The sequence below is a fragment of the Furipterus horrens genome, unplaced genomic scaffold (genome assembly GCF_987537825.1).
Source record: "Furipterus horrens unplaced genomic scaffold, mFurHor1.1.pri manual_scaffold_8, whole genome shotgun sequence".
In the NCBI taxonomy this organism is placed as follows: Eukaryota; Metazoa; Chordata; class Mammalia; order Chiroptera; family Furipteridae; genus Furipterus; species Furipterus horrens.
In genome coordinates this window covers 91,646,345-91,658,861 of record NW_028327178.1, presented here as the reverse complement: position 1 = coordinate 91,658,861, position 12,517 = coordinate 91,646,345, and the positions used below count along the sequence as shown (strand labels likewise).

At 42.0% G+C, this 12,517-nt stretch overlaps 1 pseudogene; it reads right to left on the bottom strand.

The window, feature by feature from the left end:
• Positions 1-11,697: 11,697 nt before the first annotated feature.
• LOC150003450 (peptidyl-prolyl cis-trans isomerase A pseudogene) lies at positions 11,698-12,271 on the bottom strand (annotated as a pseudogene).
• Between the last annotated feature and the right edge of the window lie 246 nt (positions 12,272-12,517).

The following is a 12,517-nucleotide window of genomic DNA, read 5'->3' as shown; positions in this document are numbered from 1 at the left end:
GAACTCCTTTGTAGATAACTCTCTCCTTTTCTCTTGCTGCTTTTAAGATTCTCTCTTTATCTCTAACCTTTGGCATTTTAATTATGATGTGTCTTGGTGTGGTCTTCTTTGGGTCTAGCTTGTTTGGGACTCTCTGTGCTTTCTGGACTTGTATGTCTATTTCCTTTACCAAACTAAGGAAGTTTTCTTGCATTATTTTTTTAAATAAATTTTTAATTTCTTGCTCTTCTTCATCTCCTTTTGGTATCCCTATGATTCAGATGTTGACATTTTTGGAGATGGCCCAGAGTCTTCTTATTCTCTCCTCATTTTTTTTGACTTCTTATTTCTTCATTCTGTACTGATCGACTGTTTATTTCTTCCTTATGTTCCAATTCATTGATTTGAACTCTGGCTTCCTTTCCTTCACTATTGGCTCCAGGTGGATTTTTCTTTATTTCACTTTGTGTAACCCTTATTTCTTTCCTTATTCGTTTGCCGTACTCAGTGAGTTCTCTGAGCATCCTTATCACCAGTGTTTTGAACTCTGTACTTGATAGGTTAGCTATCTCCATTTCACTTAGTTCTTTTTCTGAAGTTTTGATCTGTTCTTTCATTTGGGCCATATGTCTTTGTCTCCTCAATTTTGCCTCCCTGTGTTTGTTTCTGTGTATTAGGAAGAGCTGCTTTGACCCCCTGTCTTGGTGTACCTGTTATGTTGTCAGGGGTGGAGCCTTAGGTATCCACCAGGGCAGGGGACCCATTTTACCACTTTGTGGTGCTATATGTGGGGTAGAGGTCAGAGAAGGAATACTGCTGCTTGCTTGGCACTTTCCCCCTTTCCAGTTTCTTCCCTACTTCTATATGCAACTGGTGCCCTTCTAGCTGCTGCCCTGGTGGTGGTTCCCAGATTGGGTGGGTTTGTGTATGTTCTAGAACCATGGGGGCCCTCTAAATGGGCTCTCCTGAGAGAAAGGCAGTTTCTTCCTCAACCCCCACTGGTTTTCATAGCAGAAGCTATGAGGCTTTATATTCCTGGTGCTCGAACCCTGGGCTGTGCAGTCTGGTCTTGCTTGGGCTGGAATTGCTCCTCAGGTGTGTCTCCCAACTTTTGTCCACAACATGCGAATGTGGGACCACCTGTTCTGCTCTGCACTGCTGTTGCCTTGTTGCTGCCACCTCCCTACCACCACACCATGTCCTCTCCACCCTGGTTCCCCGGCTCCACCCCTCCTACCTGTCTGATGGATATTTCTTCTTTAATTCCTTGATTGTCAGATTTCCATGAAGTTCAGTTTTCTGGCAGTTCTGGTTGTTTTGTGTTTTGAGGTTAGTTGTGTTCCTTCTTATAGTTGTGTGAAGAGGTGAATGATGTCTACCTGTGCCTCCATCTTCATGAGAAGTCAACAATTATTGATGGTTACTATATGTCAAGTAGTAGGGTGATGACTTTACATATATTATCTTATTTAGTCCTCAGAAAAGGAAGAAAATAATACAATAATTAATAAATAATAATGCAAGAATAAACTGTGTTTCGTGTACTCACAACTAAACATACTTTGCCCACCCCTGTTATGTATGTATGTAGATATGAGTATATATGTATATTAATCAAAGATCTCAAAAACACATTGCAAAAAAATGTTGTGGAAAATAAAGTATGATACCATTTTTGTGCATTTTAAAACCACACAAAACACTGTTACAAGCATTTATGGATACATTATATACAGTGAAAGTATAAACACCAAATTTGGAAAGACAAACACCAAATTCCTGATGATGGATTCTTTTGGGAAGGGAGGTGTATATAAGAGATTTCATTTTTAACCTTATTAGATTAAAATATCAGAAGTAAATACTATAAAATTATAAGATTAAATTCTGACAGTTGGAGGGCATGGGTGTTGGTTAGATTATGCTCTGTTCTTTTCTGTATTTAAAGTTTTTACCAACTGAGAAAAAAAATCTAATTATACCCATGAATGCTTTTTGTAATGAGTGGTTATTTGTCTGTGTGTATGACTGAGCTTCACATCTGGGTCATGGAGATTCATGTCAGAACCAGACCCCCAGAGGCAAATTTTACTGAGCACGTGAGCCCCTTGGGATCTCTAGACTCTTAGAGAGAGCTCTATGGACCTATAGACCATGGACCTGGAATCCGAGTCAATATTACTGAGATCACCCATGGTGAGAGACTTGAGGGTACATCTGGATTACATGTATAAATGTTACAGACATTGACACCAATGGCAAGCTGGTCTCATAAATTAAATGAACGGTGAAAAAACTTCTCACTTGCTAATTTTCCAGTGCTTATGATCGGGTTAGATATGGATGGTTTCCCCTAACTTTACGTGTAATCTCACACACTTTTAAAGGAAAGTTTCTAGAAATGACTGAATTGTAGGCATTTATTAATGAAACAGACAGACCTAAAACAAAAAACAAAAAACAGGAGGACTCACCAAGGGAGCAGTGGTGAGTTAAGAATGAAGACAAGACTCACAATAAGAGAGCTCCTGGGAGCTCACTGACCTCCCTGGAGCTGTTCTGGACCCACACCTACTTTGGGTACCTAATTCATTCTCATCTACTGTCCCCCTGGCTAAATTTTCTTTCTAAAAACTCTATATGGAGCCATGCCTCACACTGATTTCTGTCCTGAACACCATAGTTTCATAGACAGTTGGCTCTTAGCTGATCTTGAAGAAGTCATTGAATGCTGCTGAAACTCAAGTTTTCTCGCCCATAAAATATGGATTGTAATCATTGATTTCTCTACAAAACTGTTTTAAAAGATCAAATAATGGATGTGGCAGTGGACTAGCAACCTGTAAGGCTCTATTTGAAACAGCTGTAAAGGATTCCTCAACTCTAGAGAGGAACTGCTGTTGATTCTTTTACATATTTAATCTAGGATCCTACTGTTGCTGTTGCTCCTCCACTGTAGAAAAAGGCACTGTCACATCATGGCCCACCCTGTGCTTGTGCACTGCTTCTCCAGGCTGCAGCCACGTCTCTCTCCTCCCAGCTCCCAGTATAGACTATTGTGATCCTTGGAGGGATGTCCCTCTGCTGTGAGGCCATATTTGACACCAGGCATGAAGTCACAGCTCTTGTACCCAAACAGCCATTTTCCTCTATAGTACAGATGACCAGGAGGTTTTGTGTCAAAGTTAGACATCTTTCCCTTATAAAAACCACAATTATCTTTCTTTCTTTCCAGCTTAAAGATGGGGTCTATTTCCTCTGGTGGCGTTTTAAAGATATAGAAAAAATGTAAATAAAAATAGCAATAATCCATATTTTTCCATGGTCTATAATAGCATATTTTCTTCCAGTCATTTAGAAAATTAACTCCACTATTTTGGAAAAGTGATACAACCCTATATAAAGAATTCAAATAAAGCAGAAAAGGCTGAAGGTGAAAGTAGAATAATAATCACACCAAATTCTATAGTCTAGGAAATATGAGATGAGCATTATTTGAAACATCTTTCTATGCCAATATAAAATTAGAAGAATGAGATAGACATATTGTATTAAAATGAGATTATATTATAGGTTAAATTTTTAATTTAAAAATATTACCTTCATTTTATTATAATTTACTATAGAAGAAAGAGAAACTCAAGGAATTGTTGAAGGTCAAATAAAGTTTCTTTACTTCAAGAGATAATTTCTTAAAATTTATAAAGAAGAAATTACAAAAACACTGAAGTTGTGGTCATCATGTTTTTATCTTAAATTATATGTTTCAGTTTTGCCTTCCTCCCCACTTTGAAAAATTATAACACTAGCACTCTTACCTTTTCTCTTTTACCCACAATTTTTATTTATATTATTATTTTTACATTTTTTATAATCTATTTTTACATTCTTCACAGTTATTTTACAATTATAAATTTTTTAATCAGTTTTGCTGTGTTCTAAGTCTCATGGATTTCTTTCAGTGCTGTATTTTTTAAAATATTTTTAAATTTTATTTTTAGAGAGAGGGGAAAGGAGGGAAGAGAAAGAGGGAAACATCACTGTGTGGTTACCTCTTGCACACCCCCCAACTGGGGGCCTGGCCTGCAACCCAGGCATGTGCTCTGACTGGGAATCAAACCAGCAAGCCTTTGGTTCACAGGCTGACACTCAATCCACTGAGCCACACTAGCTAGGGCATCAATGCTATATTTTCTTATTGAGCTATAATCCACATACCATAAAATTTACCATTTTAAAGTGTACAATTTAATGGGTTTTAGTATATTTGTGAAATTGTGTAACCATCATTACTATCTAATTTCAAAACATTTTTATGATGCCAAAAAGAAACCTTGCATCCATTTGCAGTCATTTCCCATTAATAATGTTTATATTGATGACATGTTGAAATGATATTTTTTATATATGGGATAAAATAAAAATATATTATGAAATTAATCACCTATTACTCTGCATTTTGTATGTAGCTGTTAGAAAACTTTAAATTACATATGTGGCTCATATTATATTTCTATTTATTCTATATATTTCTAGAAATATATTCTCTATTTCTATTGCTGACCTAGACTTTAGAAACCCAAAATGTCTTATACTTTCCTTGGTGGTGGCAGTGGTTGGAGGTTACTTTGCATGTCCTTCTCAAGGACACGGTGATTTGCTGGTAACTGCTTTGTTGAGACAGAGAACACACAAATTAAATCTTCACTGAGTCACTGTGCTAGTGAAATAATCAGTGGGGCACTTCAATATATATCTACAAGTTCAAGTTATCATGACCTGGTGGCGTGTTCCTTGCCTCCCCTGATCTCACCTTCATCATTTATTTTGGAACTAAGCCCCTAAGCTCTGGTACCTACTAGCTGGGTCTGCAGCTTCATGCTGAGGCAGCCTGCATTTGAGTAATAATTTATTCTCAGAATTGGCTCTTCTAACGTTTGCAAAGGATTTGGCCAAATGCATCTCAAGATGAAAAGAGGCTCCCCCACCCCTTTCATTTTCCCTTCTATCATTTTAGAATTTGTAAGAGGATGTAAATTTCCCTTTGTCTTGTCCAAGATGAAAGTGTAAATGAGTAATGCCCACCCAAAAATGTAAACCTTGAGGAGCCCAAACCATTTATACAAGGAAACTTCAAATATCCATTCCAGGTCACAAGCAGGACACCCAGAGGGAGGCATCCATTGTGAAATTCAATTACCAGCCATCATTCAGCTGCTCCCTGGAAGACCAATTAATTTCCCCCCTTTTCTGATTGTGGAGCCTCTTTATACAGCTGCAATTAAGAGTTTTTCAGAGGTAGAGGCTGTTTTCCGTTTTAGGTAAACAAAATGAACAGGAAACAAACCCAGGAGGTCCCCTGGGCACCCAGGGGGTGACAAGCAGCCCACACCTTGCAGACAGAGCCCATCTTCCAAGCCTCTACCAGGCAGCACCCTGGGTTTGCCAGGGGAGTGGAAATCCTGGCATGATTCCTTCTTTCAAATTTGTGGAGGATCTCCTCTGGGTCAGATGCCGGAGAAATCACGGAGAATAAGCTCCCTGCAAGCTACATACGGTCCAGCCGCGAGGAGACAAGGGCTAACAACATATAAGAATTAACATCACGGGATGCTTTGAGGGAAGGGGACAGCTGTGTAACAGCAATTAGACACCTCATCTAATTGTCACTTTTTGGACTCTCATTTATTTTTTTCCTTTACTTTATATTGCAGCTTACTTTCTATTATATTTTGCTACAAAAGCCTTTTGATGAAGTAGATTTCATGAGAGAGAAGCTTGATATGCAAAACAGGTATCAATGGAACTGCTGTGGTTGAAGAAGGATGGGTGAGAGAGACAGAGTCTCACAGAGTGAACCTTCCCCTTACTACCTAATGTAGAACCCCTGAACTTCTACCAGGCACAGTTTAAAAACCACTGAGTTGAGAAATTATCGCCAGAATGCCCCTTTCGACTGTCCCATGAAAGCCTTCCCCGAGGTGGAGCCAGTAGGCAACTATCACTCACCCTGATAGCATCCGAATCTACAAGCTCAGCCCCTGGTGGCAACATCAGTAGTACCTACCTGAATCGGATTGTTGAGAGAATTAAATGTAAAGTGCTTAGCACAGGGTGCAGAACATAGTAGGTGCACAATAAATAGCCACTCTCATTACGCTTCAATCTTTTACTCTGAGACGCAGCCTCAATTTTTCCCTGATCCGAACTCACACACTGACAAATGGGGTTGTGCCCTGCCTGTTGTGTCTGGATTCCCATCTGAGTCATTGCCCTGTCCCCAAGTCTGTTGAGTCTGGTTCTGGGCTGGAGGTCTTTTGATCCCTTTCACAGGGAGGACAGTCCTTCCAGGTTCCAGCTTTGATGTGAATGGGTCTTAGTTCCAGATCACTGTTTCACAGGACTCTAAGGCCACATCTCCTGACCCGCCTGAATATTAGAACCTCTGTCCCCAGTCTCTGAAGTCCAGAGAATGTACCCTGGGGGTTGCTGAAACATCAGCTAAGAGTTTACTGTTCTTGCTCTAAAATCACTCTGATTTTCAGGCACTTTGGGATTTCCTTTTTCTCCTTTTAAACTCAGCTATGTAGTTTAAAGATACGTTTTAAGACTTTTATCCAGGATGTAGCTGAAACAAGTGTCTGCATAAACTTGGTAGACCACATTGCCAAAATCAGAGTTCTCTCTTTCAAATAATTGTGTAAAGATTTCATGTTCACTTTTAATCTCTTGCTCTACTAAAAGCCTGATTCTCTTTCTTCAAAGGAAAGGCCATCAACACTTCTTCAGCTGCAGATATCCATCTTACATGCGGGTTATATCCTAACTTCAACACTATAAGGCAGAAATTACTTATTGTCAAAATTACCATTGAATATTCTTTTAATCACCGGGACGTGGATCTTTGGAAATTAACTTCTTTGGTTTCTCTTTCCATTCAGCTGTGGCTCTCTTTCCCTGGTACAGTAAGAGCCCAGGTCTAGTGAGAAAGAAAGTAAGGAAAATAATGAGGTAAATTTAAAATAGTACATATTCTATCTAAAAATTGAACTTATGGCCCTGGCTGGTGTGGCTCAGTGGATTGAGCCCCAGCCTGTGATCCAAAGGGTCGCTAGTTCGATTCCCAGTCGGGGCACATGCCTGGGTTGCGGGCCAGGTCCCCAGTTTGGGGTGCACAAGAGGCAACCACACATTGATGTTTCTCTCCCTTTCTCCTTCCTTTCCCTGCTCTCTAAAAATAAATAAATAAATAAATATCGAACGTATGTAATTTCTACTGTATCTATCATAACTGACATGCCTACAATAAGATCTAGCATTTTTTATGACTCAAATTGCCTTCCAAGGAGGGGTCCAACTAACTGAAAGGCCTTTGTGTTGGACTGAGCACCTTGCAGGGGGTGGTTGGGTGTGCTTGTACAGGGAGTAAGTGCGGGGAGAGCAGACATTCCACATTCTAGAGAGGGAAGAATTTGGACAGAGGTCTTGGGAGCAAGCCAAGGTGGGAAATTGCAAAGCAGACACGGAGTGGAGAGGGAGGGGGAGAAGCAAGGAGCCAGAGAGAAGGTGAGAAGGTGAAGACCATATGGGGCAACGTGGCGAGGAGCTGTCATGGGAGCCACGGCTGAGGCTTAGAAAGCGCTGTGTCTAAAGGTCAATCTGCAGCCATTTGTGTAAGAAGCAGTAAATCCCCCCCTCTACCCACTGCACCCAAATGTGCTTAGTAATCTGTGCTATACTCATATACACAAGAATGTTCTTCATTGGGAATTCATGTGTGAGAATTAAGGAATGGGTAAGATTTCACATCTGGATCGACATAATGCAGAACCACAATAGCTAACGCTGTCTGTTCTGGTTCTCTAAATACAGTGACCAACTCCATCTTTATAACAACCTTAAGAGGCAGGTATTATTATCATGTCTGTTTTACCAATGAGGAAACTGAGACCCACAGAAATGAAATTGTCCAAGATTACACAGCTGAGATTCAAACCCAGAAAGTTTGTGCCCTGGTCCACACACTTAACCACTGAACCCCATCCCCTCCCGATATAGACATACCAGAAGAGTGGCGTCAGAGGTATACAACGTGATTCATAAAATTCATAGAACTTTCTCTAGCATTTTCTACTAGATACTTTTCTAAGCTCTTAACAAGCAAGTGGAAGATTTGAATTCACCTTGGGCCAATCTCAAGGGGCTGGTAGGCCCAGCTAAAATATTGGATTGTACCTTATCTCACTGACTCTTCATAGCTACTGTGTGTGGCTGGCACTATCCCCATGAATAGATGTAAAAACCCAGAGTCAAGGAGGTGACATTCCCTGCTCAAGATCACAGGAATGGGAGACATTCACATCATGAAACAAGGACATCATCAGCAATGTACCAGCACCCATGGGACTACACAGAACCAGTCTTTAATAGCAACACCATGTGGCAGTGAGTAGCAACGGCTATAGCGAACTGATCAGACTTTGTAGTTCTCTCTGTAAGTGGCGTTGGCACTTTACTGATGCCCTAAACCCAAATTATCCCCGAGGCTCAGGGGGCCCCACTCAGATGACACTGCCAACACTAGCCATTCCTAGCCCCAGGAGAGCTCTTAGAAAATTTTGTGGTAGGTGTTTCTGGCAACCAGGACTCAACACGGGACTAGTTCTGGGCTTAGAGCGCCAGACTTGAATAGCACTGCCAGCCCCATCTGTTCCAGACAGCAGAAGGGGACTTCCTTTTAGGAAGGCACTTACTCTGGGATTCCTGAGGCATGAGCCTGGGGATACCGCTTGCTTGGGTCTCAGGGAAGTATTAAATGGGAGCTTGTTATGTTTGGAAGCCAGATTCACAGTTCAGCTTGACACATTTACTGAGCATCTGCTAAGTGCCAGGCACTGGGTGAGGACAAACTAGAAATCGGTGAGGCCACAGTGCATTGCAGATTGAGGTCCTGCCAGAACCATTACCCTCTGGTTGCATGGCATTGCCCAACTCCTTCCCAATAGGTTCCAAACTGCCTGACATGGAGAGCAGCCTCATTCATCTAGGGGCCTGTTTACACCTCACTGCATCCATTATTTCATTCCATTCCAATAAATATTAAATAACAGAAAACATCGAGGTTTATTCCATGAATCCTAGGCATTTGTTTATACATACCTCATTAGTTTCTAGACAGAGCTCTTGGGTGAAGCAGGGGGGTGGGGGTGGAGAAGTGAGAAGCCCAAAGAAGTGCATCATGAGGAGCCCAACCCAGGACTGTGGTTGTCAGTGAAAACAATTCTTGACAGCTCTGGTGGGGGATAGGTCTGGAGGGGGCATTGAGCAAAAAGGGGGGAAAAAAGAGAGAAAGAACTCAGGGACATGGACAACAGTGTGGTGATTGCAGAGAGGGGATGGGTGGAGGTGGGAGAGGGTATAGGAGGGATAAATGGTGATGAAAAAATAAAATAACAAATCGTCGTCGTCGTCGTCTGCAGCCGTCCGTCTCGAGAGACGATGGTGTAGCTTCTTAAGAGTCTATCTGCACCGCCGAGAATGGCTGTGCAGTCCGACTCGGGAGTGACACGGTATCTGTCTCCTCCCGTGTTGAATCGACATCTTGCGATGACGCTGGAGTGCCCTCTCCAGTGGAGCTGAAGCTACAGAGCCTGGGCAGGGTGATATGGAGGGTCTGCTGTTGCCCATGCAGCAGACCCCCCCTCTCTTCGCAGCTGAAGGGTCCAAGGGAAAGACGGAGTCAATACAGCTTGGCTTCAGGTGTGCCGCAGGAGTTGCCGGTGTTGACTACAACGTCAAACCGCCTTAGGGACTCCGGCTCCGGATTTTCTGTCGGGGTTTACTCCCTTAGCCTTTCCCCTGAAGAGGTATGCCGCAAGGCAGCGGAGGTTTTTTGGAGTCAGAGTTTTCCTTCTCTGATGTACCCTGACTGGAAGATCGAACCAGCAACACTTAGCTCGCAGGCCGACGCTCAATCCACTGAGCTAAACCAGCCAGGGCAAAATAACAAATAAACAAAGAAATACAAAGAAACAATTTTATTTCTAGCCTTCTCCCACTCGGGTTCCTTTCATACCTCATGCCTTAGTAAGGACTCCACTAGTTATAAGAAGGAGAAAACTACTCAAATAAAGAGACTCCCAAGGTCTCCCTTGAGGAGCCAGATAACTATTGGCACTATTGTTCAGATGGAAAAGGAAACAAGGTGAGAACACGTTTTTTTTTTCCCCCTGAAGAATATGTCTCACATTCCCAAATAAAAGACAATTGAGAGCCCTGGCCAGTGTGGCTCAGTTGGTTGGGGGGTCATCCCGTAAATGAAAGGTTGCGGGATCAATTCTCAATCATGGCACATACCTAGGTTACGGGTTCAGTTTCTGGTCTAGGTACATGTGATCACCAGTCCAGGTACATACAAGAGGCAGCCAATTGATGCTTCTCTCTTGCATTGATGTTTCTCTCTCTTCCTTCCCCTCTCCCTTCCTACCTTTCTAGAAGGAATGAAAAAATGTCCCTGGATGAGGATTTAAAAAAAAAAAAAAAAAAGGCAATAAGAAAACGAAAACCAAAAATTGACATTGGCTTTGTGAACCACCTTTTTAAAAAGGCATTTCATAGTTTAATAAACATTTACTTCCCACAAAGTCATTGTGCAAAACGACAGCACTCCAGTAACACAGGGCAAGGTTGAAGGGTCACCGTGTAATGGCTGGTCCCAGGGAATGGGCTGGGAATGGGAGAATGAATAAGCTTGGACAGCGTTGTCAAGTCCAGCAGAGCATAAAGTTACCTTTCGGGGGTCGGGGGGCCCAGGCCCCACCCACGACCAACTACATGGGTATCTCTGAGGGTGGGGTCTGGGCACTTGTGTGCTTTAAAACCCCCCTGGTGACATCATACCTGTCTTCATCTTGCTCCTAAGTAGAGAGGACAAGATGTGACTTTTGGAATAAGACAAAATTGGGTTCAAATACTTCCACTTGTATGCTGTGTGAACCTGAGCTGCTTATGGGACTTTTCTGAGCCTCTCATACATAATCTGTACACAGGAGGAGTCATACCCACCCTGTAGGATAGCTGTGATGATTCAGTGACACAAGAGCAGCAATGTGCCCGCACAGGGGCAGTGGGGGTTCAGTACATCTTCATCCCCTCCTTTCTTCAGTGATTCTCCCACCACTCAGAGGCTGACATTAAAGAAAGGGGCACCCACTAGCTAAAACTCAGCTCCCATGAGGGCTTAGAGAGTACAGGTTTGAGCTGATTGTTTTGGCAGAGTAACAATGCCCATGGATCAAATCCTTAATTAATTATTTTCTATTTTTAATTAGTATTCACTTATATCAGTTCTAATCAACTCATTGATTTTTAAGAAATAGAACATCATAAATAAAACACAAGTCTTTGTCCACCTTCTGGTCTACATCACCTTTTCTAATATTCATTTTGGCAGGTGCCTTCTAGACCTTTTAAAAATATACTTAAATATTTTATAGAGACCTATAGAAAACATGTGATATTGTTTTATGTAGTTTTAGTGAATAAGTGGGTTTTTTACAGTGTATATCAATATGAAACTTTGTTGTTGTTGTTGTTGTTTAGTTTTTATTTTATAATCATAAACTGAACTCTGCAATCCAGCTAGTCTTGGAAGGGGTAAGGAAAATATGGAAATGAATGAACTGCGGCGAGAGTACGAAGATTACAGAACATTCCAAGCAGAGAGGGGTGAAGGGGTGCTCTCCTGAGTTACAGAAGGAATGGTCTGGTGGTTAAGATAAAACCCACATCAAATGTATTAGAGTTGTCCACAGTCAGTAATGGTAATCTTCTTGCTGGTCTTGTTATTCCTGGACCCATAGTGCTCCATGGCTGTCACAACACCCATGCCGTCTTTCACCTGGCCGAAGACCACATGCTTGCCATCCAGCCACTCGGTCTTGGCCGTGCAGATGAAGAACTGGGAACCATTTGTGTTGGGTCTAGCATTCGCCATGGACAAGATGCCAGGACCTGTGTGCTTCAGGATGAAATTCTCATCATCGAATTTCTCCCGGTAGATGGACTTGCCACCTGTGCCATGGTTACGTGTGAAGTCCCCACCCTGGCACATAAATCCTGGGATAATTCTGTGAAAGCAGGAACCTTTATAACCGAATTCTTTCTCCCCGGTGCTCAGAACACAAAAGTTTTCTGCTGTCTTTGGGACTCTGTCTGCAAACAGCTCGAAGGAGATGCGGCCCAAGGGCTCGCCGTCGGCAGCGATGTCAAAGAACACGGTGGGGTTGACCATGCTGGATGCGGGAATATCTGGGGCGGCAACGGCGACGGCGTCTGCAAGGCCAATATGAAACTTGTTATTACATATAGTTGAGTTCATTCCTTTTAGCTCCTCTGTAATAGTCCATTGTAAGGATAAGTTATGTAGACATTTAAATTATTTCCAACTTCTTTTTTTCTTTTTTTAAAGATTTTATTTACTTACTTTTAGAGAGAAGGGAAGGAAATGAGAAAAAGAGGGAGATAAATATGGGAGAGA